Below are 7,534 nucleotides of genomic sequence, written 5' to 3'. Positions count from 1 at the left end.
CAGTTGGGAGAACAAAATAACAAATGGATTAAAGATTCATAGTGTGTGCCTGTTTTTCTTTTTTTCTTTTTTTAAGGCTCTCATCATCTGAAATGCATCCAATAGAGTCCAATTAGAACCCCTCCCACATCTTTGTATGGCTTCCAAAATCTCGTTAACACCGAGCCCTGGTCAATTGTGATGGCTTTATATAATAAGATCATTGAGAAAGAATTATGCATGTGTTGCTGATGTAGAGGAAATCCAGGAAACGGCAATACATATAGCTGCCGAGGGATTGCTGCTGGCTGAATTCTTGGAAACAGAAGTCAGAGAACATTGAGAGTAATTCATTACCAAATGGACCTCATTGTCATTAGAAGGTAGTTATACATATACAGCTGCCCTTTGTGTTTCAAGGCGGGTCTGCTTCCTGAAAAAAAGACATCTGAAGGAGCTCTTTCTGTCTGGAAGAGAAAAAGAAGCACAATTTCTCCCTGCTTCTCCAATTGGCTTCTGATGGTTATTATTGGAAACTATTGTTTAAGAGAAATCGATGGAGAAAAGGTGGGTTTTCAGTATCTTTCTGGGGGACCTGCAGTGTGGAAAGGAGGAGACAGTGGGGATCCTGGCATGGTGCACATGCATGAATTGGCTCCACTGGTGCATTTGCACCATCGCGGGTGGCGCTGTGGGTTAAACCACAGAGCCTAGGACTTGCCGATCAGAAGGTCGGCGGTTTGAATCCTTGCGATGGGGTGAGCTCCCATTGCTTGGTCCCTGCTCCTGCCAACCTAGCAGTTCGAAAGCACGTCAAAGTGCAAGTAGATAAATAGGTACCACTCTGGCGGGAAGGTAAATGGCGTTTCTGTGTGCTGCTCTGGTTTGCCAGAAGTGGCTTAGTCATGCTGGCCACATGACCCAGAAGCTGTCTGGGGACAAACACCGGCTCCCTCGGCCTGTAAAGCGAGATGAGCGCCACAACCCCAGAGTCGTCTGCAACTGAACCTAACTGTTTGCTTTGCTGCCTCTCCACTCCCAGTAAGAGACAGTGACCCACCTGCAGGGAAGCTACTGCTGTGACTGTGCTCTCCACCAGGCTTAAGCCACTTCTGTCATCCACAAGGACAACCAATGCTGTTTATGCCCCCATCCCACCCCAAAGAAACAGGCCAGAACCATTCTCTGTGTTGGCTGACATGCCCACGGCTACTTACTTTAAATTGCATCAGCACCAGAGAACAGGAAGGCCACCATCAGTACCATAAAAATGGGTCAGCCTCAGCCCAGCTTCATAGGTTTCTATGTGAGTTGCTAAGAGGAGCCTCTCCACAAAGTATTGCAGCATCACAGACGATGCCACAAGGACATCTCCACTCAAGTGTTATTCTTTTGTGAGCTTTTGATGACATTTTTTCTAAACAAAATGAAGCTAGGCCACTCTTCTTGGATGGGAGCACAATAGGGATGATCACAGAGCTGCCTCCTTTTTCTTCCCATCTTCTTCGCTGTTGTTTGATGTTCCTTCTTAGATAGAAAGGGATCGCTGGGAACGCGCAACTAAAAAAGTAACAATCAAAACAACATATTTCTCTCTCTGCAACAAAGAGTACAGGATTATTTTATTTCAAAACTTTCAAGTGCCTCTTTGCTGATGTGCCTTAGTTCTCTTTCTTTTTAAAGCTCTCAGCAATCCTGAAAATCAGGACACACACTAGAACAAGTCAAAAGTCATTGTTTGAGAGGGTATATATGTTACTCACTTGGTGTGCTTCCTGCAAGTAAGTCACTTCCCTCTTCCTTGCATACTTTTTATGGCACCAGCTAAACTGTCATTTTCCTGTATCAACTGGGGATATATAAAGGTCCCATCGATTGATTCAAATCATCAGTCCATCTAGGCAAGTGACCTCATGAGCAACAGCAGAGTTTAAGCTGCTAGCCAGGGGTGGCAAAGCGGGGTGGTAGGTTGTGGAGAGTCTGAGGGGCCAAATAAAAAGTCTTGGAGGGCCAAATTCAGTCCAGCTTTCCCAGTCTCACTGCCAGAGGACCTGAATTTGAATCACTTGGGATGTATCTAGCTTTTCTATGATCCTTTAATGAATCCAACCCTTCAGCAAAGGTGTCATTTTTAGGATCCCGGAAGAAAGAGGATAGTTTCTTGAAAGTGCAAGAGAACTTAACATTTAGTTGCCATCACTCAACTGCATGTTGGGATTACTGCAAACATTACCTCTGGGGACAAACAGCAACCCAGGAGGTGATGATTTTCTGCAGGAAACTAATTTATGACTCAAATAAGAAGCATGTCCCAGATTTGAGGCCTCACTGCTGCTTTTTCTTCAAAATATAAGTGGCCAGTGTAAGCATGCTTTTAAATACAGTTATACCTTGGTTGTCGAATGCCCTGGAACTCGGACGTTTTGGCTGTCTAACGATCGAAACTCGGAAGTGACTGTTTTGGTTTTCGAATGTTCTTTTGGAAGCCAAATGTCTGGCGGGGCTTCGACGGCTTCCGATTGGCTGCAGGAGCTTCCTGCAGCCAATCAGAAGCTGCAATTTGGAAGTTGAATGCTTTGGAAGTCAAACAGACTTCTGGAATGGATTCCGTTCAACTTCCAAGGTACGACTGTAAATGTAGTAGGTTTGGACCTCACTGTCACTGGTAGAAGAAAAGACCATTATGCTAAAGGTTTATTTGCTGTGCTACAAAAGTTGGGTGCCACCCCAGCTCCCTGCCGAGTGGTAGCAAGATTCTAGGGGGTTCCAGGCACTCACACAGCATCTGTGTTCCTTTGGAGATTTGAGACACAGTGGAGATTGTTGTAGCTTTAAGAAATTTGGTTTATTCACCTATTTACACCTTCCATCTGCAGGGAGTCCAGATCTTACAGCATGGTCATTTCAAGAGGGGCTTGTTCCCCACAGCAGTGCAGCCCTGGAGTCAAAGGCATACTTCCCAATCAGCCTTCAGCCAGCCTGCCCAAGATGGATCCCAATCTTTCTTCTCCCCAGCACACCTTGCTAAAGACTCTCTCTTTCCTGTCACCTTACACCCAGTTTCAGCTGGATCCAGTTAGGTGGTATTTTTGATATCATCTTCTTCAAAATGTTTGTGCAAATCAGCTTATTTCTTTCTTTGGGGTTTGCACAAGAGAGACTACGTGTGTGTGCATGCGCGCATGTGCATGTGTGAGTTTGCGTATATGCATGCTGATAATGAGAGTTATATCAGCAAAATCTTTTTTTTTCCAGCAATGGTAAGGCAGTTTTACAGCCTCACTATGGGAAAAACATTGTGCACACCTTGATTTGTGTGATATATATCTGAGATTCAGTACAGTTATTCATACCAGTCAGTTCACAGTGCCCAATAAACTCTCAATTCTGCCTCATTTATATTGTTGAGTGAGGTAGCCCTATGATCTACTAACATTAAACTATAACATCCCATGAATAAGGGACAATCTGTGCACGAAGAATTAGCAGTCGAGTAGAGAAGTAATTAAACGTTGCAGATTGGGGTGATGAAAGTGTAACAGTCTGAATGGGGTTGGGAAAGGGCATGGAAATGTTTTGATGGAACTACTCTTTAATCATCTAGGAGCTGAGGATATGATGGTGGGTGGCCCAGGATCTAAGACCTTCATCTTAGAGCCAAGACTGTGTAGGTCAAGGAAACAACAGTTAAGCTGCTGACACAACCAAGAAGTAATAGGGGCTTCTGCCTAAATCGATCATATTAATGCTTCTTAATTAGCCGGGTATCAGGTTATAACTCATTTTTATGGGAACCACACAGAAACTACAAGTTGATTTATACATTATTATCCCAACAAGGGGAAGATTTGCCTTCGGCAGGGCTGGCCCAAGACATTTTGGCACCTGAGGCAAACCCACAAAATGGCCACCTACACTGGGTGGGTGCTGAGCCCAGGAGACCCCAGAGGGCAGCCCCTGCCATTTTCTCCCTAGGGACAGAGGGAGACCAGGAGCACTCCCAGTTTGCCAAGAGGTTGCCATAGAGGCAGAATTAGAAGGGGCTGCCAAGGAGGCGGCAGTTCCAGCCTACGAGTATAGCAGCAGCAGGCAAGGCCAGATCTGCTGCCCTGTGGTTCCTGCTACCTGAGGTGGTTACTTCATGGGTGGGCCGACTCTGGCCTTTGGTATATTGCATTTGTTTCTGAGCATGTTCACAGTTATTTGGGTGCACTCTTCCCACCTTGGATCAAATCTATGCTTCCAGGTGCCATAAGAAAGCTGCTGAGATAGCGCAGGATAGTGCACACCCTGGAAATGATCTCTTTCAGCTTCTGCCTTCTGGAAGAAGGTACAGGGTTATAAAGACTAGGACTAGCTGCCCGAGAAACAGTTTCTATCCAAATGCAATTTTGGTTTTAAACACAGTGTAAGGAGTCTCTGTGGGAGTATTTTGTATTTAATTATGGGGTACCAGAGTTTTCAGGGGGTTAACCAAGCTGGGATAGCAGGCTTGTTGGTTTTTGAAGGTCTGATGTAGATTTTTTCAATTTTGTTGCTCTGTATGGGACAATGACAATAAAGATTATCGTATCGTATCGTATTTGGGGACGCATGGTCCTTCTCAGGCATAGGCGTGGAGAAAGTAACATGATAACATAGATATAGCATATCTTGTGTGAATCAGATTCATTTCTGCTTTGGTGAAGCATTTTTTAAAAGGTGTCACAGTTGCGGAAATTGTTGCACATAAGCAAGAATGTTCATATGGGGAATAACACAGTCAGATGAAAACGTATAGATAGATTGGCTTTTGGCACTCAAATGCCCCAAAGTTTTGTGGGGTTTGCACTGGAATGCAAAAGTTGAGGCACAGAAATGTTGCTGCTTGGCAGTCACATAGGCATTTTAGCTCAGTTTTAGCTAAATGTCCCCATGGGACTGATGGAAGTCATGGCTTCTGTGGTAACTTATATTATTATTAGATGATGATGATGATGATGATGATGATGATTTCAGCTGGTATTTGATAGTCAGGGACAGGATGGGATTAGTAACTGTGATGGGTTTTATAATTTTAACATATTATTATTAGGGATAGAGGGACATGTCTTTTTCACTTCTCTCTGTTTCTCATTTTTCCAGTCTCAAATCCAATTCTTCACATTTCGCAGCAATTTTCAGATCTTTTATTTAACTGTACGAAAATTCACCAGCAATTTAGCGTGAATTTCTCTTAACAATGCACCTTTTGCATGCAGTTTTGACCGATGTACACATTTTGACCGATGTACACATTTTGGCAAGCATTTTCCCCAATGCAATGTACTTTAGTTTGTTACTATCACCAACAAAATCATTTTTATTCACACTTATATGGATTTTTAAAAACACTGGTCGGGAAGCTGCATAGCAAAAATGGGATAAGTGTGACTTTCCAAGGATAGCTGTGTTTCAGTTCATATATTGTATCAGAAGGCAGAGCCTAGGTGATCTTGCGTCCCTGGCAGAACCATCCAGATTGCGCCCCCTAGCCACTGACAAATTAGCTCTTCTTTCCGCCTCTCCTCCACCCCCTTCAATTCACCCTCTATTTAAAACCTCTTCTTATGAGGCAATAATCAATATATTTATTTATGGACATATTTGTAGCCGATTTTGCGCCCCCCCCCCGCTTGCCTGCGCTCCTGGCGGGGGCCCACCTCGCCACCCCTTAGCTCCAGCCCTGTCAGAAGGTGCAAATTTGATAGTTTCAGCTTCAAATGAGACATGAATTGGATTCCACTCCTTCCCTAATTTTTATTCATCCACCCCCAAGTCCTTGGGATGTGGGGGTGGGCTAAAAAGGAAACAAGCAGAAGAACCAGTGCACTACTTCAAAATGCTCAATGCACAGAGAAATTGCTTTGCATTCTATCAAGTCCTTTGCACTGTAACCAGATCTGGTACCGAGTAGACTAAATTTTCTCCATGAAATGTGTGTTAAAGAAACCACATCCCTTAGGGAAGAAGAAGTTCATAAATGCAGCTGTGCAAAGTGTTAGGGATAAACAATTTTTTAAAAAAGAAAGAAAGAAATAAGTATGTCAACAGTGGTTTGATTTGATTTGGAATGAGAAATCATGCAGACTGTCAAGAAGCTATGTTTTATTTAAGCCATGCCAAACATTTGAGGACCACGATAGCACACCTTGGCTGATCATTTATTTATTTTACTTATTTCAGCACCAGCATACATATGTTAAAACGCAATGATTATACTTAAGTTCCAGGCATGTTACCAGATTTTCTTTTCAAAGTTTAATCAAGCCACAGCAAGGAAATAAAATAATTCCAAAACAATTCTAAAAAATGTCCTTGCTGTGGCAAGTGCTCCCCACCTGTCAGGAGTCAGTGTGAAAGACGCAAGGCTCTGTTGTCAGTGAAGTTAACTCTCTTTATTTAAGGAAATGACATACAACTCAGCAACACTTCCCAGCAGGTCTTGCCCCTACGGAGCAGTTGCCAGGACTGAAAGTCCTTGCTGTTCTCTCTTTCTAAGGCTCCTCCTCTCCCAGATGTTTCCCAAGCAGTCTCAAATTGCATCTGTGCACCTCTGGTCTCTGTTCCGCCCTCCTCGTTTTTCTGCATGTTCTTGGAGACCAGGGTGGAGGGGCGATTGTCACAGCAGGAGAGGGAGACTCCCTGGATTTTTCAGCAGTCTCTTGACCCCTCTCCACTGCTTCAGCCTCAGAGTCTGAACTGCTCCCTGTCACTGGCTCTTCCTGCTCACTAAACTCTGTTGCCTCGTCAGCATCTAGTCTTTCCTCCCAAGCCTCTCCCTCTGTCCTCTCCTTGGTGTCCCCTGGCTCTGAGCCTTCCTCCTCTGGGGTTCCCCTTGGGGGTTCACTGGCTGGTGCCTCCCACCACTCCTGGTGTCAGAGACCAGGCTGAGGAGTACTGCTCTGATGAGGAATGGTGGCAGCCTCCCCCACCCCCTGCTCCTGACCAGGATACTGAAGCTGCCCAGGAGCAGTGGAGCAGTATAGATTTGGAACAGTGGTTTGCAGAGGGGCATACTTCTGAAGACAAAAGTTGGGATGAACTTGGGTGGTGAACAGGAAAGTGAAGAAGAACTGGAAGAGAGAGCTAACAGACTCACTCTCGCTGTGAAGTGTCCAGCCTACCAGTACAAGGTCAGGTAGAGAAGATTAGGTGGCTACACAAAAAGCACAGTGGTTGCGACATCAGGTTGCAAGACGGAAGTAACTGGGGGGGAAGTGGGTGGAAACCTTAATTGGGAACACCTTCATTCCAAGAATGGCTGCTTTGTTCTTTTGCTGTGATCATTAAAGACTCTTTAAATGGTAAGCGACTCTTTTCACTTTGTCCTGCTTATCTACGGCCAAATGGGGGGAGGAAGCCGGGTCCCTGAAGCCTGACACTTGGTCATTATGCATAGAGCAGTTAACATATGAAACCCTACAATTATATTAAAATTTCCATTCTCCCTCTCCATGCCCCAACCTTCAGAGTTTGCCAGGTACCTAGACTGGAGGTGTGAAGGTTCATCATGACACGATAGAGCTCCACTTGG

General features: G+C 44.6%; 1 long non-coding RNA gene across 2 annotated transcripts; it reads right to left on the bottom strand.

Annotated features, from left to right (window-relative positions):
- Positions 1 to 315: 315 nt before the first annotated feature.
- On the bottom strand, positions 316 to 2,399 carry LOC310745341. Of its 2 annotated transcripts, none has more exons than XR_014540086.1 (3): positions 2,370 to 2,399; positions 1,197 to 1,539; positions 316 to 446 (listed from the first exon to the last, which is right to left on the bottom strand). It is a non-coding gene; the product is annotated as an uncharacterized lncRNA (long non-coding RNA). The 2 variants fall into 2 exon arrangements; XR_014540087.1 differs by lacking the exon at positions 2,370 to 2,399 and adding an exon at positions 1,743 to 1,833.
- Between the last annotated feature and the right edge of the window lie 5,135 nt (positions 2,400 to 7,534).

This window comes from Podarcis filfolensis, assembly GCF_964270895.1.
Source record: "Podarcis filfolensis genome assembly, chromosome: 12".
Lineage (NCBI taxonomy): Eukaryota > Metazoa > Chordata > Lepidosauria > Squamata > Lacertidae > Podarcis > Podarcis filfolensis.
This window is presented reverse-complemented; position numbering and strand designations above follow the sequence as displayed.